Here is a 25,426-nt window from a genome sequence, read left to right as displayed (position 1 = left end):
GCATGGTCCCCACTTTACAGATAACCCGCTACTGCCTTGCTGTAGAAGTTTTGTATTTTCAAAAAGCTGAAAATGAGAAGCCAGTTGTATTCCTATTACACCCATTTAGATCTAACAAAGACTCTGCAAACACCATCAAATTTCAGGCTTAGTATTCACTCAACATGGGTTTTTTTTTTCTGAAATTGGACCCAGTTTCTGCAAAGACTCATTGCAGTAACTTATCTTGAGGACTACCAGAGCAGGTTGAGGTCAAAGGCAAAGCCAGGGTATCTGCAGGTTTCAGCAAGTCCAATTTGAGACTTTCTAAGGCCTTTCTAATGTCACCTTGAATTAAATTTAAGCCCGAAAAAGCTTTAAATATAGAGGATGGTTATGGGATCCTGGTGCATTACAATCAGGTATTGCCAAACTTAAGAGTTTGAGACAGAAGTGAGTCAATGGTAAAAACAAAGATTATCCAATCAACTGCAAATTCCACGTAGCCTTGATAGGCGCAAAAAAGCTAGCTGTCTGGTTAGCAAGGGTATATTAGCAGCTAGTTACCGGTAGCCTCAATTGCCTTTCACAGACGAGATACGGCAAAATTTAAGATCTGCGATTAAAGTATTTAAGGCTAAATAAATATGTTGAGGCCTTAATTTTAGATGGATGAATTTAAGACTTTTTAAGGACACACAGACACCCTGAAAGCATGGGTCAGGAACCTTAGTTCTGCTTTCATTTTCATAGATCATGCCATGTTGGTGCTGGTGTTAAATAAATAATTTAGCTTTTTCATTAAACCAATTTTTCATTTATTTATTTTTCATATTATCAATTTCCCAATTTCTCTTTTTCATTTATCTATTTTTCATTTACCCCTTTATCCCTTTAGGCACCTATTATGCACCAGACATAATAGGTGCCTGTCCATTGATGCTGCCCAATACGCTGCCACAAATGGTAAATGTCAAGTCCAGAGGACTCCAAAGCACTTTACTCAACATTCAGTCATTCACACATTCACAAGCTAATGGTGGTAAGCTACTACATTGCAGTCATTGCAAGGCTGCCATGTTCCACCACCAACTCCTAACACCGTTGCTATCATTGCCGCCACAATGGCGTTCTTATGAAAGATTCATAGATGTTCAATATGGAGAGTCATATGAATGCAGAGTGCACTGCAAAAACCATCAAGTTTCTGGCTGACTTTACATCACTGCAGGATGTTTATCCAGCTTTGAGGTGAATGTAAATGGAAACCCACACTAAAGCTATGTGGTCAGTGGCCGTTGTTCCAATTTGTGGCAACAAGCAATCCTTTTTAAACTTGCAGAAAATTTGACTTTGTTGTCGTTTCATGTTGACATAGTTCAGCACTCGGCATCCACTTGAACCAATTGCACATGTTTGGTTGGTCAATTGGTCTCCAAGGCTGCTACAACCATTTATTAATGCAATGCAGTGCAGTAAGCCTGATTTGTGTTACCAAAAAGACAGACTCTATGAATTATTGAACCTTTATGGACTTTTTTGGTGAACCATATCCTACAGATAATGGCTCATTTATTAAAATACATGTTTTTTTGTCCAAGACTGTTTGGTTTTGCTGTTTTTTTAAAGTCAATACAATACGCAGGGTTGATTAACGCTGAAATTAAACCAGCAAATTGAGAGGCTTGATTCAACCCAGGACTGTTTGTTCTGTATTAGCCAAACCGAGGGAGTAATAGCACAATTTAGTATGGATTAAACGATGGAAATCTGGAACCAGACTTGTAAATAAAGACCATTCTCCAATATGAGTCAGCAGAGAGTAATCCTGTGTTTGGGCCAATGAGAAGCTTATTAAAACACTAGTTCTCCAAGGACAAGCTGATTCTGAAGTTGGGAAATTTGGGATTTTAATTAAACATGAACTACATAACGAGACTCTGCAAGCTAATGGCAAGGTTTTATCCCAACAGGTCAAGGGCTGGTCTAACACTGTATGGCTAATTGGTAGTTCTCCCCATTATTTTCCTTCTGAAACACAGCACAAAGTCGAACCAACAAGAAGCAAATTGACGAAATTACCAAAGAAGAAAAAAAAAAAAATTAAAACAGGAACAAAATACTCTAGTTTTTGTGTCAGTAAAAACGGGTATGTTCTATAAAAATGGAAACTTTCTCTTTGGAGATAAAAGGTCTAGTTATGCTTCTAGTTCTTCAGAACGGATGTTTCTACTGGAGATCTGTAACTACAAAGGCAGGGACATGGTATCATAATTAAAAGACTTTATTGGGTATATATAAAGCTTCTTTAGATGTTTTTAGTCAAAGAAAGCTTGGCTTATTAGGTCTGGAAACTTATACAACTGATTGGCCATCACTATTTAATCTTGAATAAAGGAGAATGACTGAAATGACTGATTAGATTATTTAGTATTTGAGTATACATTAATATTTGTGTTAAATGTATGCTTCTAAATCTTTCTTTTATGAGGCAAAATATGGTTTGATTTGGTTTAAAAAGTCTTTTCCCCTCTCTAATAGCAGCTTGAGTTTCTTTAGCTTTCCAAGCAAAACTCCTTCTTCCTTCATCCTCTGAAAATATATTACTGCAGCACATTCAAGTTTTCAGACATTCATAATTGAGTAGCATATGATGAATAGCAGAAGGGTGTTCCATTTTAGGCAGGCTGGAAAACAGCAGCAAGATCAGCAGTGATTCAGTGTTCTTTTTCGCAGCTATGCAACCCTCATGTGTCTCCATACAGAATTTAATTCACCACAGTTAGTGGAAATAAATGTTTTAAATAAATGTGACACATTTTCCATTTGTATCCCCATGCCAAATATTTTTGTAGTTTTTTTTTTGTTTGTTTGTTTGTTTGTTTTTTGCGTTTATTAGTGTCAAATGAGGGACATTTAAATGGATTACGAATGGGTTGGAGTTGATTATACAAGCAGTGGAAGGCATGGAGTTTCATTTTTGAACTATAAGGACATATCTGATCTTGTAAAATATGTATGCCACCAATTCAAGTTCAGTTTGTTGAGCAGGTAGCTCTAAAAAGCTTTGAAATATGAAAAATGTGGCCTATGTCTTTAAATTAAAATAAAATTAACATTTTTATGGCCTTCATTCATTCATAAAAAGCTTGGAATCCAATCCAGGAACAAGTTATCTGGGGAAATCATTGCCCACTTCTGTTTCCTCTGCACTTTCTATTGTCAAATCAAGTTACCAGATATAAAAATATCCATTTACATTTTAAATTATCATTCCTCCGAATCCTGTCAGTTTGTAAGTTAAGTTGCCCCCTTGTGGTGGTTTTCAGCTACTGCAGCATTAACTACCAGACCTTTTCAGTGTGTATACACAGATAGCACAACATGCTACACCACAGAAAGTCACTTCTCTGAGTCTGGGTGTGGAACTAACGGTTAGTATTAATAAAGTTGGTTATTTTAGTTGTTTTATGCAACACTGGGTTATGTTATAGTGTTTGAAGAAGCTTATTTTGAGCTATGTAACAGTGTTAATGATGCTAATGCTAAGTGCGAAGTTAGCCGCTAGCACGAGGCTAGCTATGAGGCTAACTATGAAGCTTCAGGTTCATTTTTGTTGTATTTACGCATTTTACTTTTCGATTATTTCTTGTGAGAACATTTGTATTATGATGGAGGGTATTTACTTGAATGTAAAGACATATATAAATGTAAAATCAGATTCGAATTCCAAAAATATGCCTGTGATAAAAGGTAATTTGCCTTTTCTGGATATTACAAGACATAAAAACACAAACCATATTAGTTTTTTTTGTTTTTTTCTTCATTTGTATGCCAAACTCTTCTTTCTTCTGCATAATCAAGGATGTAAAATTTTATTTTAGTAACTGTTAAAGCTATGACTTAAAAATTAGAAAAGAAAATATCTTATTTGTAATAAAAAGTCTATTTTTTTGCAATTAAAGATTGATATTTACTCATCTCTAATTTTGCATACTCCCTGACCTTTATACCTTTCTATCTATTATGATATTTTTAATAAAAAAACACGAAATGGATTAAAATCTACATGGAAGTTCAGTACATTGTTTGTATGACCGGTTTTACATAAAAAGCTTTTCTTTTTGACATTTTGACTAAAAGAAATCACGTTAAAGTTGATCCAAGTCAAATATCCAGGATTTCTGAGCAACCTGGAGAGTTTTTAATTGGTTTGAAGTATTTCCCAGATTTGGATAAGTATGGAAAAATTGTTTTCATTTTCCTCTTTATACTCCCCCCTGAATATATGTATCTTCTTTATCTTATTTCTTTATTTCTTTCCTATTTTGTTTCTTCTGTATTCTTCCTTTCTTTTCCTTCATCTGTTGTTGATCCTTCTTTTGTTTACCCCATCTTTAACTTCTTATGGCTTTTCTTTTCGTCCATGTTTTTTTATCTTCCTCCTTCCTTCCTTCCTTCCTTCCTTCAATCTCTTCTCAATTTTTTCAAGGTTTTATATTTAAAGCCTTCTCACTGTGGAAATGTCTGCCATAAATCCACAGTAACTTTAATTTAGTCATATTTTAAAGTGAACATTAAAGACTTAGTCTTGGTTTTTTTCTAAAAGTGTTGGAATATTGAACATTAAATGTAAAAGACACTCCTTTATGTGACACTTTAATGTTTTTGTTTCCTCACAACATAAAACAAACGCTCCAAATGTCATGTTCTAAAAATCCCAGAATAAATAGGATTATCTCTGTTTTATGGAGTATAAATTTGTTCTGTTTGCCCAGCTTTTCCCATCTTATCTACTTTCTCCTTCTTAAGCACCAGATATTGTAGACGGCTCCCTCCCACAAATATCTGGACCGTCCAGTTTATTTATTCCCCACTTTTGCAGCTCTTTCACTGGAGCCGGTTCACCTCTGACGCACATCACTCATACATCACTTACAGAAAGCTACTTTATGTGGTTTTGTCCTCCTGCTCGTAAAGTCATCCCATCCCTTGTCAGGTGACGGCTTCGTCTTTTCAGCACAAGTGCCTTTAAAGTTTAAGGGAGGATTTATTGATGCTTGCTCATACAGATGGGTGTATAAATAAAAGCAATGACAGATACATCACCGGCCAAGGTCACACTCGCTCTGCCACTCCTTGGCGTAAGTGTATATTAGAAAGGCCACTCTGTTGATTAAAATATGATTTAGAACGAGGTCTGAGATGGTGGATATAGTGCTTGGTTCATTATCGCTAAATGGCTTAATGGGAGGCATTAAAACAGGAAAGTCCTTTCTGTGGTTCAAGCTTTTACTACAAGATTGTTCTTCTTTGAGTGGCTAACAGTATCTATGTAGTTTATAAAGTCCTTTTTTTGGAATTATTAGGGTTGAGATTTCCATATCCAAGCAAAAATGCCTTACAAAATGTTACCTTTTTGAATTTTTTAGTCACATTTCAGCCACAGACATGAACAAAGTATGAAAAGAACGATGTGTCACTTTCTAAATATATATTTTTAATTTGTACAAATGAAAATCTTGAATGTCAGTGCTTTCTAGACTGAGTCTAGTACATCAAGAAACTGAAATTCTTGTCCCCATTTTGGTTCAAAACATCTTGTTTTAACTGAAGAGCATCTGTTAATGCAGTTGTTGACATTTTGCTGTAAATTATCACAATTATGAGCTTGAAAGGTGTAAATTTTGAAAGAAAAAAACAGTTGTATAAGTTAATCTCAGAAGTTTTCTGGAAAAACAGGACATTTCTGAGTTTGATAAGATGAAAATGTTTGACTTTTGGAAATCTTCAGAGTTTCAAAATTCAAAAATGTGCATTGAAAAGACTGGGATTAATTTAAAAAGAAAAAAAAGAGAGCGAGAGATTTCTTAGATTCAAAAGTCCAAAATTTTTGCAGAAATTTACTCCTCCGTTATTTTTTTTTCTATTTACAATGGCCCTACTTATAAACCAGAGCTACAAAAACTAAATCTAAACATCTGCAACACTTTTAAAACTTCAGCTGAAGAGAAACTGGAGCACAGTAAGATTTGACTAAGTGGTTTACTAAACACAAACCGTCAGAGCAGGAAAAACACTCCAAAAATAAAATTTAGCTTCTGAGGGCTCTTTGATTGGTGGTTCAGAATCAGCTATTTTGCCTCAGCAGAAACAAAAGATTTAAAATAATTTTTAACATCAAATGCAGGGGAACTCGTTTGGAAAAGGTCTAACGCTGCGCCGAAAGGAAGAAAAGCAAACTATTTATGTACCAACTATTGCACCAGAATTAAGAACACTGCTTGAGGCCGGTGATAAAGCTAGAAAAATGAAAGAAACAAAGCAATTTTCTTCTAATTTGAGCTGTTATTTTAGATTCAAATGTGACATTTTTATTGTTTTTAATTAGTGTAGAGAAAACACAGCTCTTACCTCGTTGGTGGATTGTATTGTGAGGAGTTTAAGGGGACGTCTGAGGGATGGGGGAGCGGAGGGGGTCTTACTGCAGAGGAATGCTGTTGGCAGGGTTTTATCAAAGGCATTTTGGCTGCAGCTCCAAAAGCACAGGAGACATTTTTATAGCTAAAAGAAGGCTGGATTTAATTAGATACCAGCATTTTTTTGTTCGAGACGTGGTTTTACAACACCATCATATCTCATGGGTTTGGCTAGTTTCTATAAGTTAAATTTCCTGAATTTACCTGCAGAAATTTGTGTTTGTATGAACATAATTTTGTCCCATTAAGGTGGTGTTTGACTCTGTCACACGGGAACCCCATTGCTCTTTTTAACCACGTAACAAAACATGAACACTTTCAATGCAGCCTGCAGTACAAAACATATTAAATGTCGAGTTTACGCAAATATATAAATCTATTTCTTGATCTATGACTAAATAAGCTACAGAAAATATTAGCTCATCCAGCATGTGAGCATATAAACAGCAATGACCTATTTGAAGAGTTACAGTCAGCCCTGATTTAGGCCAAACTTCACTTAATACACAAAATAAAAAGCAGCATCCTGCCTTAATGAGAATAAATATTTTGTAGGTTTCTAGGACTGGCTGAACGTCCACCAATAAATTCTTGTCTCCTGCTCACCAATACGGACTTCATAGTTTTGGCAAGGTGTATTAAAACCGTTAACACATGATTAATCTGAAAAGTTTAACACATTAACATGACTTGATCCAGATTCATCGAATCGACACCTGGGAAGTGACGATCGACAGCAAAAGGCGAAAGATTTACTCCAATCAGAGTGAGCTCAGCACCTTGGGCCCGACTGCGACAGAAACAAAAGTTGAACATTTTTCAACTTTTTGTGTGTGTGTGTGTTATGAGCTTGAAATTTCACATGCACAAATTACAAGCGACACAAGTTCCATAGAGAATGAATGAAGAAGGAGCAACGTTGCCTCCGGAGTGTGGAGCCCAATACATGGTCCTGTACTGCGGTCAACAATGCAGAGTCGCAAACACAAGTGAAAAAACGAGCGAGGGGACTCAGAGCGGTGGGTTCCAAAAACACCTGATGGAGGTAATATTTTACTTAGTATAAGGTGGTTATTGCAGCAATGAATTACTCTTCAATCTAAGCACAAAGGGTTTATAGTAAATATCTCTAAATTAATGTTTAAAACAAAATTACTACTTTTCAACCTTCTGCCATATGAAAACCTGGAAATCTTCAATTTGGTTTGTAACAATAAAACATGCAGATTTACATTCAGAGCTTGCACAGTGATTAAACTTGATTAATCTGATTGACAGCACTGATTAAAACCACATCTGGGCCACAGCTACAACACACAGCACATTGTACCACCAGCACACCACAACACAGGAGCTACAATAAGTACAAATGGATGGTCAAACGTGTACAATCGGCATGATTAGGTGAGATCTAAGAGCTCCTGACTTTACCGATTCTGGAGAAAATAAGGCGTTTTTCAGAATCATTTTGTAGATTGTTTTTGTTGTTTTTCTTTTTTTTTCTCAGAAAAAATAACTTCAATCTGTTCCTATTCAGGTCTTGCTTTAATTGAAAATTTTTACTTTTATTGCTGGACTCTAGCTAACAGGTGTTTTGCTGTTTCTGTGTTTGAACTGAAGGACGGGTTGGTAACAGCAAAAAGGGTTACTGAAGGTATCGATTGAAAAGTTAACTTTTCCCCTTTGTCACACCATGTATTAATGAGGAATTTTAATTTGGAGTAACTGAAAAATAATAGCAGAGCACTCTATTGCCGATGCCTTTGTCAAGGCATTGACTTCAAATTTAGAAAATCAATGGCTATTTTAGGTTGGTATTTTTGAGTAGCACCTTTGCTTTGAAAAACCTAATTTTTATTTGAGCAACAAACCTTCCTTGGCTAATTTTCTCATATCTTTTTCATGCATTCACCCTTTTGGCGCGGCCTTGTTCATCTAATAAGACGTACGAACAGCAGAGTCCTTAGAAGTCCTGGCTTAGTAAATGTGACGGCAAATAAATTTCCCCCAAGACGAGACCTTTAATTAACTGCCTGCTGTCATTAACAGGAGCAGGCAAAAATTGCTTCTGCTGACGATAACAACCAAACCTACGGACTTCATTAGGTGGTACAATACCATACGTTAAAGTTTAACATGGATTTAAAATCAAACGGGAAACCAAGTGATGCCTTACATTTTAAACCGTTTGCTGCAGCACCGTCCGTTTTTCACCAAGAACTAATGAGCTACCCGTAGAAATAATGGTCAAATCAGTCTCATTAACACCGAGGCTAAATCTTTCAAGTGCCTTTGCCCTCTAAACTGTTGTGGAGATTTTTCTGCTCCTAATGGGAATGTCAAATACACTCACAGACACTAACTGTGTTAGAAACCCAGAAGCATGAAGGACCAATAGTGTTACCAGTTTCATGAAATAAAGCTAAGAAAATCCAGGTTTCCATTGTATCTTGTACCCCCCATTCAATCTGACACCCCTAAAGGAAGCATCAAATGCAACCAACAGTCAACCTTTTCATCAAAACGCTTTTAATTAAAACTGTGTAAGCTTGAACTAATTTGAAAAACAAATGGGAAAGATATCAGTGAAAAATGCTTCTATAAAGTTTTTATAATTTTATCTTTACAGATATTTGTTTCTACTTTAAACATTGAAGGTACAAAATGTTGAACATTTTAAAGAGGTAATGAGTTTTTTTGTTGTTGCTTTTGTTTTTTCACAGATGATCCATTATGCTTCCTCAAACATGTTAGGATAAATCTAAGGGCTATAAAAAATGTTCATTACATGCAAAGAATCATACTTAGATAATGAGATTTTAGTCTAAACAGTTCTGCCTATTTTGAGCTCCTTTCAGAATGAGCTGTTTTAGGGGCTCCTGTCACTTTAAATCCAAATAATCTGCTGCTGACAAACTTAAGGTTTACCCTTAAGTTTGGGTAAACCTTAACCCAAACTTAAGGTTTACTCCCACACATGAAAATAGCTGCATATGTGCAATTATACAATCATACATGTTCACAAAGCAGAAGTGAATACAAAACCAACAAAAATCCAACAACACTTAGCTTTTCCAGCAGCCATTGTACAGCACATATAATGATGAAACCAGCTGGTGGAGCTTTGCTTGGGTTGCTAGGTAACGGTGTGGGCTTTGCTGGGTTGCTAGGTGACAGGCAGTGCTTGCTAATTTGAGTTTGGAAATGACTAATTTTCCAACTTTGTGCCAAAAAATGGCTTTTTTTTATCTACATTTCTTTAAGTGCATCACCAAAATACCCTCTACACAATGATTACAGACGCTGACAGAAGCAGTAGAGTCCCAAGTGGAAGTACAAAAACATGCAAAACATGAATTTTGCATACTACGTTCCCTTTAATAACTACATTCAAATTGCATCTGTCTTAGTTCTTGCAAGCATTGTAAAAATGATTAATAAAAGTGCAGTATTTATGGCATGCAGCTGTGCAACACCTATTTAATGCTAACATTGTTTGTGCTGTGGTGAAACCATCTGTTTTAGCTTTACCTGAAATGTATTAAAACCTCTGTAAGCTTTTCTCAAATGGGCATGACTGCAGCGCTACTCTGCAGGAAGGTTGAAACTCTCGTTGCTCAGCACCTATGGTTTCACCGAAGAACACCTTAGCTACTGTTTCCACCACCCTAGCCACCAAATCAACCCTTCAACATGCTAATGAGCGCAAACAGGAGAGGGGCGAGGTGCAGGCACAGAGGGTGAAATCATGTTCCAGTTGTTCCATGTCAGTGGGAGCATCTTTCCGGCTCTGACAGATCGCCCAATTAACCTTATTTACTGCATTTCCAGTCGTCCTCTAACTAGCTCCACTGGGCTTCTTTCTAATAACGAGCTGCCCAGATCGGGGACCGTTGCCGTGTTGGTTCTAGTCGCTTTTGTCCCGCAGTTATTAAGATAAGACAGCAGTTTGTCTTCTCCATAAGACGAGGCTCAGTGTTTTTCACTGATTATCTGTCTGATGTTTTATTGTTTGCAATGTAATAATATAGTGACAGTTTAAACTAATATTTAAAAAAAAAAACATTTTGTTGTAAAGAGAACATTCAGCAGCTTAAACATATCTCTCTAAAAGATAAAATGATTTAGAAGTGTCAGATTTTTATCAACTTTTTTGAACATGTATGCTGCTGAATGTAACTTTTATAATACAATTGTTTTACATATTATCTCATGCCAGTCATATGCGCAGCCTGTCCAATAGTGTTATTGAAATCTGACTTACTTTTCTACATAAACTTGTATGTTTTGTACAAATATGTTCCAGATTAACCTTTAAACCTGCAGTGTGTAACTTATAAAATTTAGCTTCTTTATAAACTTTCATACTGCAGTTTTAATGTCATGTTACATGTTCAAAAACATTGTTAAAATCTGAAATACTTTTCTATATCATGTTAAATATGGTGCTTCCCGAGCCAAGACAATCTTAATGTTTTCATCCTTATATGTTTTATGTGGTGTTTTTTCTCCCTGAATTTGTCAAATTGGATATTTGCTGGTTTTTTTTACTTAAAGTTTGCATGTAGGGAACTATCCACATTATTTCATGTTAGTTATGACACACTGCTAGTCCCACAAAACCCCATTTAACACAGTTACTAAGTTTTTATCTGTGAAATAAGCAGCATAAAACAAAACAGTCAGTGCTTTATTTTGATAATGCATGCATTTTTATTGACAATAAAATTGCACAAGTTAGAGTCATGACAGTAAATTTGCTTAATGGAAAAGCTGGAAAGTTTTTTGATAAATTTTGGCACAAGGATGTTTTTCAGCTTCTTCAAAATTCGTGTATTTCACAAAATTGTAATGAAAAGGCATATTTCGCACCACACGAGTCATGTTATGTTACTGCTGGTGTAAAAGACGACGACAAAAGGCGATAAGAGGATTTTTAAGGCTTATTGCATGAACAAACTTATTCACGTGTGACTTTAAGTGCATTCCTAAGTTAAAAGAAAACACCAAAATTGTGTTTTCTCGACATTAAAGGAATATCAACAAAGTTTGCAATAGAAAAGCAGCTAAAGACATTCTGTCTGCAGCAAGCAAAGTGGAGTTGACAGCTTTGTTTTTGCATATTTTCAAATCTGTCTGACATATTTAAAGCCGTTTCTTTATTAGATCTGCTCAGGATTTATAAACTGAAAATTGAGACTAATCCCCAGTTGATTGGAGCCATCTTTAATAAGCATCCACTAACCAGCAGCTGGATATTATCAAAAACATATAGTTTAATTTGGTCTGGCTGGAAACAACCTTCATGTTCAGGTAGACAAAGCAAACCTCCTTCTTCTCTGTACTCCAACTGTAGGAGTTAGAAATACATATTTTTAGAGGTGAGACGTAGCAAAGCATATACTTTTCTATACATAAGTAGCTTTTTTCAGGTATCAAGTATTTTTTGACTGCTTTACTAGGCCAGTCAGCATTTTATTTATTTCTTTTCTTTCTTTTCAGTGGCTCTAATCCTCTTCCATATAACAGTCATGACAGAGAGAAATTGTCCAATAGGAACACAGTTTGTGACAGAAAAATTTTAACAATGACACTAATAACTGAAAAACATTAGACGACGATGGATCAGATTTAGAGCCGCTAATTTGGATTAGCAAGGCATTCCCCACCCTGGGTTCTCTAACTAGGAGAACCCAATGGACGTTGTTTTGTGCCAGTCCACACACTGTGAGTTTCAATGTTGTGATAACTTCCTGAATGCATAGTGTCAGAAAGAGCAGGAGTTTTTAAAGAGACAGAGGCCCAATTTCAATGCCTTAAAGTACAAAGTCAAATTTCTCTTCTGAAGGTGACACAGTTACTTGATTGTGCTATGAAATGCCATTATATGCCTGGAAAATACATAAAACTGCTCCTTTAAAATGTGTGGTAGTGAACATGAAATGGTGTACATTTAAGTGTTCATTTTGATTCTTTCTGCAACAGAACAGTTTAACTTTGGTCTTTGTTGTTGTCCTTGCAAAAGTCACATTACTTTCTTTGAATGTGACATTATTCTATATGAGAAAATTCCTCCCCGGAAAGGAAAAAGGCACAAAGAAGCAACTTTTTGATGCTCCGGCCACTTGTGATTCATCTATTCAAGCAGTTCTGCCTTTGGAGCAGATACCGTCTCCGCTCCGTGACCTTCACTGGACAAGCGCTGGTTTCAGGGCTGTGATTTTCAGGTCCCCACTGTGTTTGCTGTGGATGCCTGCGGATACACTAATGCAACCCATAGTGTGGAGCTTTAATATGGTACCTAGGGCAGGTGCTGCGAATCCTTTCCCATTCAACCTTTACCCTTCTAGAGCCACTCGAGCGATCTTTGAGTTGCTGTTTTTATGAAGCAAAGGAATCTGGGATGAACACAAACAATGAGTGCCCTTAACTAAAAGAGGATTTCTGTGTCTTTGAGTCTAAGTGCATTATTTGTGTTAAGACACTTTGAGTGGATTACTGCCTCAAGAGCCCCCAGGCCTTTCTACCTCCTGCATAAGAAGCTGTTAACCAAACAAATCCACTGTGCTAGCAGAAAATTACAACAGCCGGTGTTTGTTAGTGATCCATACCAAATAACATGCTTAATAATCTTGTAACAATCTTATCTCAAGTTAATGCTGTTAGCAGGGCCATGGTAATAAGGCAGATGTGCTGCTGCAGCATGATTCCCATAAGGTGCGATGCTCCTTTCAGCCAAATCAAGTGGCTTCAGGAGAAGCTAATGATGGATAAAAGTGAAAAAAAAAACATTAAAACGTTGTTCTAAACCCAGCTAGCTGTTCTTTAAGTATTTACTTACACCAGGGGTGTCCAAACTTTTTGTCATAAGTCAAAAGGAAAAGTTTTTTTTCCTACTCAACAATAAACTAAGCCACAAAATCATGTTGTTTGGCTCAAGGACAGTTTTACACACTAGAAATTAAATTATGGAGTCTTAGAGTGTTAAATTTACAGAACGAATACAAAAATGTACACCAAATGAACATAAAATTTCAACAAAATGAGCCCAAAATATATAAAAAAAAATATCTCTGAAAGTGACAGGAGTGATGTGGAAATGCAACAGTCCTGGTTTCATAAAGTTACTCTCAAATTAAACATTTAAATCTAATCCTGAGGTTGCAATCTTTTAAACTGACTTTAGTTTGGATTTATGGTTTTGGGTTTTAATTGAATCAGAAATCATGATTCAAAAATTATTCTACACAATAATTTGCTACATTCCTATTAGATGTGCAGGAGGCTCTACTAATGCTTTTCCAGTACACCAATTAAAATTTGAGAAATATCTTGGAATACATAATTTTACAACATTTCTTTCAATTTTTTTACTGCTATGCTGCCAAATTAAACTTCCCAAAAAACACTGACAGCTAATTAAATAAGGCTAAATTTTAGCTCAGATTTGGTTTTAAGGCCTTGTTTAACAATATCAACATGAGTAGTGTAATATAAATACCCAAGAATAAAAAATGTTTTATACCCTTTATACCTAGTGACACTTATTCGTATCACACCTGAATCTACATCCACTTGAAAGCAAAAACTCAGTGTTCGAGGTAACCTGGGATAGATCTGTGTTTTTCATTCGGGTAAGGAGCCTGAGAAGAATTGCTCTTTCCTCTCCGGATAGCAGCAAATATTTGCAAACCTGATTGGAAGCCATCTTCAAAAAGAACCCGCAAATCCACTGCAGAGCAGCGACATCAGAGGAAATGTAGCGTGTCGTCTCCTGTAATGCAGCCGGGCCCATCTGATAATCAAGCTGGCACACGGCACTCACTTTTATTTGAAGTGTAAAAGTTGATGAATCAGACTTGGCGCTGCACTTACAGGACCCTCTGGTCTGCTGGGCTTTTGTCTGTTGCCTGGCCAAGATTCTTTCGCCTCGTCCATCCTATTAGGACGCGCTGCCCTCCAATATGCTGCCCATCACCATGCATAGTGGGGGATCAGCCCAGTCCATTTGAATTACAAAGGACTGGAATTACACTGCCTTTCTCCTCGTGCCTGTGAGGCATTCTACAGTTAGTTTGTAATGGATAAAACACTCTGTTTCACTTAAACTCTGCTTCCAATCTTTTGCTTTTCTATTTTGCAACAAAACAATACCTGCATGACCAATTAGTGTCATTACAACTCAGTGAAGAGACATCATTCAATCTGACAATTGAAACTGTGAAATCTTTACTACCATTATCAGTTAGTCAATCCTGTATTTACAAAGTGCTCCCTTCCCATTTAAAACACAGAAACTCAGCCATTAAACTGCAAAGTATATCAATTAATTAACCAAATAAGCAAAAGGGCTTTTCATACGAACCCACTGTTGAAGAAAACACTTCACAGAAATGTTGGAAAATAAAAGGTGCAACAAATAAATAAAGCACTATGTACTTACTAAGTGGCAGTATCTCTGCTGCTCTCGGTTTTCTACAAGGACGCAGCAGAGGGAGTATAGTCTGAAAAATATGGTATATTAAAATTAATCATTCTCTCTGGACTCTTAAGTTTATTTATATGGCACATTTCAGCAACAAGGCAGTTCATTACTCTTTTAATCCTGAAAATGTTCTTCAGGAGATAGAAGGCTGACTTTGTAATTGTCTTTATGTGATTATTTATGTCCCAAGATAATATCTTCAGTTTTGTTTCTGTTCAGCTGGAGAAAGCTACGGCACATCCATATATTTACCTGTTCTAAGCATTTGTTCAGTACAGGTGGGTTCAGAGTCACTTGTTGACATCATAATGTCACCATTACTTATGGTAACTAATGTTATACAGGAGCACACAGACATTAAATATCAGGAGTCCCAGGATTGAACCTTGGGGAACGTCAGATGTGACTTCTGTCTGCTCCAATGAGAATTTACCTATTGACATAAAGAAACCTTAATACGCTGTCTGACTGTGTAACTCTGATATAATTGAAGTCTGCAGCAGTCATCTTAAAGCTTTTTGTCTTTTATTCATCAAACAAAGGAGCTTGTCTGAGGAAGCTGCAGCTCTATCACTACCTGAGAGAAAAAGAAAATAAAAAAATGGAGATTTTGCAACTTGTTGAACTGTGGGTTCATTCTTATACCTGCATGCAGCTACATCAGGCAGGAAAAGTACCCGTTTCCCATCTCAGACTCTGTCTGTACGATGAATCAGAGGGTAATTTCTATGGCAGCATCCATCCCTAACAGTCCTGACTTATGGGTTCCACCTTCGACAGCCTGCTGTGCTTTGCCTTCATTTCCTTTGTTTCTAATTTCGATTTCTATCCCCTGGACATGATGCTCATTGTCAGTTGTCGGCCTCGGAGATTGAATAGCCCAGCCATGCCTCCCAGGAGGCCCTCTGCTCCACTGCAGTCTTGGCAGGGGAGGAGATAGTTGATGTTGCCTCTTTCTGCTCCTCTCTTTGAGAAGCACAGACACTCATCGCATTTGATTCTGCTTTTCCCCATAGATGAAACTGGGTTTGTTGGGGGCATGATTGGCATCTGCGCTGTTTCAACAGATGTGACTCAACATAGAGGAAAAGCAAACTGTTGTATGGATGTGTTTACTGTACATGTTTTTAAGTTTGGTTTCGGTTTGCAGCTCACAATGGTTCATTTTCATGACAGAAATCAAGAAATATACACAAAAAGTGAATTGTGCAAAGTCTCCAACTCCAATTTAATAACCAAATATTAAGATTTACTCAGATAAATCTGCTAAGAGGAGATACCTAACAAACCAGCACCCTAAGAATTTAAGAGCTCTTTCTGTCTGATTTGTAATTCACAACAGTGAGGAATGACTGCTTGTGATAAAATTACAAGAATAGCCATATTATGTGTTTATTCTCATGTTATTGACTTTATTCTCATAATTATTTGTTTATGTTCTTAATATGGCCCTAATATTACATCATACTTTACAAATGTTATGTCTTTATTCTAAATGCTCATGGATTCTCACCAAACGAGTTGGAATAATGTGAAATATCAAGATTCTGTCTTGGTTAATAAAATATTTTATGGCTATGTTCCAGCTCTATTACAGCAGTTTATTTTAAAAAAGTATCTGAGCGAACAAGAGATCTTTCACTTCCCATCTCATTGAAAAATCATCTTTAAAAACGCCTCTTGGAAAGCCAAAACTGTCTAAATTGATTTTATGCAAAGATGTATAGATTTTAAGGTCGTTTTATGCTTTTCTTACTCTGTAGTTGTTTTGCGGTTTTAACCTTGCATTTATTTTGTGCTTTAGCCTAAACCTGCCAATGGGATTAGAGGTGAAAAATGTCTCACCTGGTTATGATGTTATGTATTTACATGTTTATGTTCATTAATACATATAATTCCATTTTTTACATTTTAACTGGACTAAACACCCAACGTTAAACTTAAAAAAAGTGCTTTTAAAATGAAATATTTCCTTTAGAAAAGAATTAAAGAAATTTTATTTTATACCTATATTTGGGTCTAATACATGATATTTGCCTTTTTAAATGGTTTAAGACTTGGATAATTTTAATGCTCTATTATATGAAAGCTTGAATAAAAAGATGTGAGTTATCTGCTTTCTATTGAATCAGTGACTTGTTTGAGATCAAAGTCTTTCTAGGACAATCTCACTACTATCCCCTCAGGCTTCCCATTGTTTTTTTATCTCAGGAAAAGACTTTCCATGTTTCCCTCCAAAGCACTAATTTTCTCATTGAATATTCCTCTGGCATACATACTTCCCGACACTCCACTGTTAAGTGCATCATTTCCTCTTATTTTCATAATAAGAGGTATTAGTAAAATAGTAGTTTTTGGTAGTGAGACGTCCGCTGTTGCATTCGTCACTTTGCATGTAGCATGCAGCGTATTTCTGTCGGAGCATGAACTCGGTTCTCCTGTCTGTGTTGTCTGCTTGTGTAAGTGCAGAGGTGGACAGATTGTGCCTGGCCTTGCGTGCCCGTGGCCTTTTGTTTTGAGTCCCCACAGACCTCCCTCTCGTGACAGGCCCCCGTGTTTGGGTGGAAGCCCCACCGAGCGCCCTGCTGGCAGGTTAAGTGCCCCAGCACATCACCATGGGGACCAGAGACGGACAGGCAAAGACAGCGTTTTGCTGTTCTCTCCTTAATGGTGTCTTTGTTCGTGTAAATGGGTCTTGGTGAACGACTAAAATAAAATTGCTCCGTTTCTTTTATGCTGCTCCCAGGCTAAATTGTGTTATATCCTAGATGGAAATGCATTTCTTTCAGATGACTTGCTCTAGTGTTACATTAACCTTTTTTCTTTCTTTTTTTACATTGTTTAATGCTATATAAGCAGGATATAGAACATTCCTTTCCCTGGAGGAGTTGGAAAAGCTTAAAGGTGACCCATTATGCTTCCTTGAACAAGTTAGGATAGGTCTATGGGCTATACAAAACATGTTTGCTACATTTCTTGCACAAAATGATTCCTAGATGATATTTTAGTTTGATCAGTTTTGCCTATTTTAAGTTTCTTTCAGAATGAGCTGTTTCAGGGCATCCTGTCACTTTAAATCCAAATAATGTGCTGCTAGCCACGCCCCCCAAACTCAACATTTACACTCACACATGAAAATGGTTTCAACAGAATGGCAGTTATGCAATCATATATCTTTGAAAAGTAGAAGTGGAGCCTGCTGCACAACCAACAAGAATGCAGAAAGTGGTTTCTGGATTGTACTTTAAGTCAACAACAAAACATTTGTGTTTTCCAGCAGCCATTGTACAGCGCATATAGTGGTAAAACCAATTGACTAAACGGACTGGTGCTCAGCTTTGGATGCTTGGTAACGGGGTTGGTGTTGCTAGGTAACAACCCCAAACATTCAAGAAGTTTTTAAAGCGACTCATTTTCCAGACACCAAAAAAAAGATGAATTGGTTGCCAAAAAGCAGCAGGATGTTTTTTTTAAAGGCTTAAGGTGTTTTTAGAAGTAGTAGAAACCCAAATGGAAGTAAAGAAAAAAAAAAAGAACTGTAAAATGGGAGTTTCGCATATCACATCCCCTTTAATGGACATATTTTGGCCTTCATCTTCATGACTTGCTTGTTTTCACACAGTCAGCCAAGGCTTTCAGATGTTACATCTCACACCCATTTCAGTGAGCTTTCTGTTGGAGTCAGCTTATTGCTCCTTAGCATCTTAAACTGCAGCTTCAGAACAAGTTTTATTTACATGAATCTGACACTGACACACATGGTTCTGGAAAACATACAGCTATTGGTGTGCTGCCACAAAATTAAAGGGGCAGTATTATGGAAAATCAACTTTACATCATGTTAAGATGTTCTTCTTTCATCATAAAACATCCCTGGAGTATTATTTTGATTCTTCCATACATGTTTGAGAAATCCTTGATTCTCCCATGGTATTAGGGATGCCTAAACGCTTGCTCTCGCAAAGCTCCGCCCATTTCCACAAAGCTCCTCCTGTCCAGCAGCATCCATCCGAGTTTTGTGTAGAAAAATGTTTGAAGGAATTTTATCTTAAAGAATAAGCCTAAGATTTATTCCAAATAAATAAGTAAAAACACCTCTGCTGTTTAAAAAATGTTGACTTTCCCATGAAATTTTTATGCTTACTAAAACATTTAAGCTAATTTACCCATGCATGTTCCTGAAAGAGCAGCAGTCCAGCCTTCATCCACATGAAACAAGATTTTCCATGCATCATTCTCATAAACTCATTAGGCTGCGACATTCAGAGCCAGAAGTGCCACAAACAAGAAGCGGAGCCTGTTCGGATTGATTGGACTGAATGTTTCCAACGCTGCAACAATGCTGATGAACAGATGATACTGCAAACAAACTGAGCGCACTTAATTAAATCTTTGCAGAGGGAATTATCTCACAAAGGCATTTGCTTTGAAGCATTTAGACATTCAACAAAACAGAAATTGGCTGAAGGGAATCTGATTGTTCAGCAAGAGCCTCCGGCAGCAAAACGGATGAGTAGAGGTGGAAGGAGACCACACGGCGAAATGAGCGCATGATTTACAGAGTGACGACGTCCAAACTCACTCTGCAGCACAAAGGTTTTCCAATGTTTTCCAGGAGGCTTCGTTTATAGAAACAGCTCTTAAATGTATCGTAACACTGATACCTTAAAGTTCTTCTATGGAAGAGGATTGGAACATCCTGAACATGTCAGAATTCTGAGAAAAATAATTCTACTTTTTTTCTATTGCTGTTTGACTATTGCTGTCAGTCAGGACCTCCTCAAAATTGTTGCAAGACTGACTGCTACAGGAAATCCATCCTGTATGATTTTTCCATCACTGGTTTATGTTTCTCATGTGCCTTGTCAGCTTTGAAATGTTCAGTACTTCACAGTAGGATTTAAGTCTGGATTTTGATTGGCTTGTTCTGATACTAAAATCAGACAGCTCCAGCACATTTGGTCAGCTGGTTTCACAGCTGTATGCACTGTACAATGACTTGTGGAAAAGACAATTGTTTTGTTGTTGACTTCCTATCCAGAAACCGCTTTCTGCATTCTTGTTGGGTGTGCAGGAGGCTCCACTTCTGCTCTTCAAACATGCATATGTAAACGTAGGCGTGGTCAGCAGCAGCTGATTTGGATTTAAAATGACAAGACGCCTAAAACAGTTCATTCTGACAGGAGCTCGAAATCTCATTATCTAAGAATGGTTTTGTGCAAAATAAAACTGTAATGAACATGTTTTGTATAGACCATAGACCTATATTAACTGGTTGAAGGAATCATAAAAGGTCACCTTTTAGAGTAAGGTTTATCTTTCCTCCATGAACAGTCGGGAGGATGGTAAAAGAAAGCTAAGTATAGGAGGGCTGCAATAAATGTTTTAGTGCACAATCTAATTGCAATATTTTTTTTAAATGTATTTCAGGTTATTCACATATCTGTACCAGAGAGTCAAGAGATGGGGAAAGGAAGTTTACTAAAGATGATCCAGTTTGACATCAATATGAAATCCATACTTTCTTACTACTACTTCCACAACTAATAATAATAACTAAGAAGAAGAAACAAAATAATAGATCATCAGAATCAAATAGAGTACCTCTCTGTTTTCCATTTGTGCTATTTGCAGTACCGTTAATAGAGTGGCTCTGTATTTGCTTGTTGAAAGGAAATGGTGCTTCTCACTTGCACACAGTGGAAGGAAAGTGATTTAGTTTTATACATTACAAACTAAATGCCCAAAAGGATTTAACGAGGAACTATTACTGAATTGTTTTCTTATGAATGATTTATTCCAGTTAATGACAGCAGCTCTTCATTAGTAGTCACTGGGAATAATGCAGCTTCTGTCGGTACCATTGGAAAAGCTCGATGTTTATGAAGTGGTCGCTCTTATGATGTTCTTGCAACATAATCAATGTATTTTTAGACATGCACTTGTTTTTATTATGAGCCTGCTGTGTTTTTGGTTTTTTCTTGAGCAATGGGAATGTGTAAATATGTTCAGTTCTGCTTGTGCTAGAGGTAAACTTGGTGATGTAATTATAAAGTCATTAAAAGCCATATTTGGTGGAAATTAAGCTTTTTGTCTTGGATGTAAACATTTAAAGCAATGGTCTCCAAATCCAGTCATAGAGTGACAATGTCAAGAAACACATCTGGGGAAAAATTAAAGCATGTTCACATTGAATTTTGACCACCACACCCCTTAAATGTTGGTGCATGTCAGAAATTCCAATTTAATAAAAAATAGTTGATGGAGGACGCTGAATCTCCTACTTACCAAGGTAAACAGCTTTTATGAGTGAGCTGAGAACAGACAGCAATACACTCGGTCCCACTTGTCTCACTCTGCAACTCGCGCAACACCAGCTATCTGGGGGAGTTTTCATTTACCTGCGACGCAAACGCTCAGCGTCTCTACTCTGAATGAATGTTGCCATGAATGCTTCCCAGCTGACCTTATTATAAAGGGTGAGAGTCGCGGCGATGGGGGTGAGGGAAAGAAATGGGTCGACTGCCTGGCTCGCTGCAGGTTCTCCGTCAGGCAGACACAAGAGCAGTGATGTGACTAATGCCGCAAATGGGCTGGTGTGCTTTCAATATGGGCTGCAGCAGAAAGCCAAAGCAAATGGAGCTCCGCTGCCTGTCTGCTCACCTACACACCTTAGAGACTCTTTGTGGGAGGCAATGTTACCTTTATTCTCCTGTTTTTATGTCTGAGCAAGTCTAAGCCAGTTCTGAAACGTATAGAGATTCATGCGTCTAGCATTTATTTATATCTGCTTGTTCATTTAATTTTTCCATACAATGCTTTTGTAAATAAACCTTATTCCAGTGGTGACTAAAGTTGGTCCTCAAGGGCGACTATCCTGCATGTTTTCGTTCTATTTCTGGTTTAACCAATCGGAATCAAATGGTTCATCAGAACCGGGGTACATAGTGAGGACAAAACATAAAATTTTACCAAGAATATTTGGTATCGTTTCTGGTGCAAATATCTTAGACCACTTGAAATAAAAGAAAATTAATTAATTTCTTTCTTTCAAAGATTAACCTTTTTGATGAATCATGTCATTTTCAAGGGGTCCCTTACAAAACATTTAAATAAACTGTAAACAGCAAAATTACTTACAAGTAATGTGTCTACGACAGTGTATTGCAGCCATTGTGGATAGAAAATAAAGTCAAGAAACTCAGATTTTTGACTTTTGAAACTCCAAAAGTCAAAAATACAAATCATACTACAATAAAACTAGCTTACCAAAGTGCTGGAGGTCTGCTTGGGTTGCTAGGTAACGGGCTGGCCTTCCCTGGGGTTGCTAGGTAATGGACTGGCCTTCCCTGGGGTTGCTAGGTAACGGGCTGGCCTTCCCTGGGGTTGCTAGGTAACTGGCTGGCCTTCCCTGGGGTTGCTAGGTAACGGACTGGCCTTCTCTGAGGCTGCTAAGTAACGGACTGGTCTTCCCTGGGGTTGCTAGGTAATGAGCTGGCCTTCCCTGGGGTTGCTAAGTAATGGACTGGCCTTCCCTGGGGTTGCTAGGTAACGGACTGGCCTTCCCTGGGGTTGCTAGGTAATAGGCTGGCCTTCTCTGGGGTTGCTAGGTAACGGGCTGGCCTTCCCTGTGGTTGCTAGGTAATGGGCTGGCCTTACATGGGGTTGCTAGGTAACGAGTTGCCCTTCCATGGGGTTGCTAGGTAACGGGTAGTGCCTGCTGGTTTGTGAAGTCACATTCCAGAGGATTTTTGAAATGGCTCATTTTCCAGACTTCAAAAACATTAACGTATTGCCAAAAACAACTGTGTGTATCTTTTTAATCACTTGGGCTGCTTTTAGAAGCAGTAAAAACCCAAACAGAAGTATAACAATATGACAAATGTAAATTTTTCACAATTTGGGTGGGGAGAATTCTACCAGTCTACAAATGACTGACTAGTTCAAGTCTTTCACACAACAAACCTAATGAGAGAAGCTACGATTGCATTGGTATACAATGACATTATTCATGTTTAAATCTTCTTAAATCCACTTAAGACTTTCTGTGAACACTATAGAAACCACAACATTATACTGCTGGTAAATACAGAGTAGACAAACTCTCCTCAAATGCACCTCTGCGGTGTAATAGCAGCTTCAAACACATGCCTCTAGTTTAGTTTGTTCCTACTGTCACATTAGCTTAAGTCAAACTGACCAAGCATGGAGACACCATCCTATCTAGAAAGCATTTGCGCCTGTTCATGCAGTTCTATTTCAGGAATAACAATTTGTACAGAAAACAAGCTGCCTTTCTATTTCTAGGATAGCGCAGTCGGAATTGAAATGCTACAAAGCAACACCAGACGAATAATTTATGCTCCTTTCTTGTTTTAATAGAACCATGAGAACAAAGGATTTAAAAAAAAATCCAGTTTTTCATCTTCTACACCTTTATTTTGAAAGGAACCACTAAGGCGAACTAAATCAGGTGTGTGTATTTAATTCTGTGAAGTCTTTTTAAAGGGGAGTATTTTACATCAGACTGCATTCAATAGCATTTATAATTCATTCTTCTTTGAAAGCACCAAAATGTTTTTGGTGGCAGGGGGAGGAATATCTAAATGGCTCCTTTTAGTGCCTCTACCCCATATTTCCCCTTTGCACCCTTCATTGCATCCTGTCACTACGTATTTTTTTTGGATGGATTGTTATCTAATGACGGTTTGGTCCCTAATAAATGTAGGAAGTAAAATTCTTTCTTTGTTCTATGAATATCAATTGTACAGTGATTATTATGAACATTTTTGCAGTGCGTTTTGTAGCTTGACTTTATCTGGGTTAAACACAGCATTACAACCAAATGGTGGGACCAAAATTAAAACGCAGGCATAATTTAAAGTTAAAAATCTATAAATGCTAGTCACTGATTTTACAGAAAATTCTAGCTTGCAGCGTTTACATCAAAAGTGCTTTTGCTGCACAAGATAAATCTGTACATTAATTTGCTATCATGTGTGCAGATACGAGTCCCCTAGCAATATCTGAGGCTAAGTTCGAGCTTCTCAGAGGAAACATTAAAGATCTGCTAATTAGCATCATCCAGACCCCATTTGCAATAAGAACTATGCAAAGTGTTTTTACCAAGATGAATGGAAAGTTAATTACTATTAAACAAATCTTTAGATAAACCTTGTGGATGGTTCCTTTTTTGATCAAACAGTGGGCAAGAAAAAGGAAAATTAACCAGTAAAGATGTCCTTTCAGAAGTTGAAGCTGACTTAATATCTGAGCTTCCCTCACCAGGGAACCATGGAGTCAGAGTGAATAAAAACATGTCAGCAGAAAGTGTAAATGGATGGTTAGTTTAGCTGAAATTGCATTGTCGGTTTAAAGTTAAATTTAAACCAAAATTACACTGAAAAAAGAAAATCTTACCAAGTATTCTGGTCTAGTTTCTAGTGCAAATATCTTATTACATGTAAAATAAGACAAAACTACCTTAAAAGTTATATAGGAGTTTGTTTTACGTCAATAATTTAAGTCAATAATTTCTTAATATAGATGAAAAAGTGCTAGATTATTTCATTTATCACATAGGAAAAATGTCTTGTTATAAATTAATTAATCTGCCAATGATACAAGAACTTTTTCATCAATGTTAAGGAATTATTGACCTAAAACAAGCTCCTGTATGTTGTTGAAATGTTACCTACAAGTTAGTTACTTTCAAGTGCACTAGAAACGAGACAAAAATACTTGGCAAGATTTTGTGTTTTTGCAAACAATTAGTTTAAAATCAGAATTAGCTCATAAAGAAATCATCCAATAATTTTTATGTGGCTTTAAGTGTATTGTTTCACTATTTTGCAGTTTGCATGCATATAGGTAGATGTCCAGAGGTATATCTCTCTATGTGACAAATTACAGCAATTTACTCTGATGAAGTTCAAGGATGACACCATTATGATGATGTAATAATGAGTCCAGCCCACCTGACAGCTTCTAATAGGAAAGTGCCGAAGGACATTTTGGTGATGAATGAGTGCGTCGTTGTGCTCTTTATGTCAAACTCGGGTGTAACCTGAATATGCTGAAGGCTTCAAAATGCTGAAAACTCACACCTGGGATTAAAGTATTTGCTCAGAGTGAAATGTAATATCCTGTCCAGAGTTTCTCCCAGATTTTCAGATTAGATTGCTACCAGCTGACTGCTATATTAGTTTTGAAGTCTTTATAAGAGGAGTGGGCTGGTGTGAGATTGTCTGACAAAAAAGGAAAAATGCTTCTTTTTCTTTTTTTTTTTACAGAATTAGGAGAAACTTATATATTTTTTAAAAATTATTCAACTGCTTTACCATGAAAATTAAAATAGAATAGCATATAAATGCTGTTGTTGAAAAGTGTGACAATTCCGATGCAACAGCAGCAAAATGTCAGAAAAATGTAGTTTTTTTATGTTATAACCTGAAACTTGATATATTTTAAAAAGATTTTATAA

The 25,426-nt window shown here is 36.9% G+C and overlaps 1 long non-coding RNA gene across 1 annotated transcript in view; it reads left to right on the top strand.

Moving 5' to 3' along the window:
* LOC103140510 (uncharacterized) overlaps positions 1–20,447 on the top strand; it is a 134,653-nt gene extending 114,206 nt beyond the window's left edge. The window contains exon 3 of the long non-coding RNA XR_476516.2: positions 20,374–20,447. This is a non-coding gene — a long non-coding RNA (uncharacterized LOC103140510). The remainder of the gene's footprint in view (positions 1–20,373) is intronic.
* The last annotated feature ends 4,979 nt before the right edge of the window (positions 20,448–25,426 follow it).

Source organism: Poecilia formosa, unplaced genomic scaffold (genome assembly GCF_000485575.1).
Source record: "Poecilia formosa unplaced genomic scaffold, Poecilia_formosa-5.1.2 Scaffold72, whole genome shotgun sequence".
NCBI lineage: Eukaryota > Metazoa > Chordata > Actinopteri > Cyprinodontiformes > Poeciliidae > Poecilia > Poecilia formosa.
Note: the sequence above shows the minus strand (reverse complement) of the source record. Positions and strands in the feature narration are given on the sequence as shown.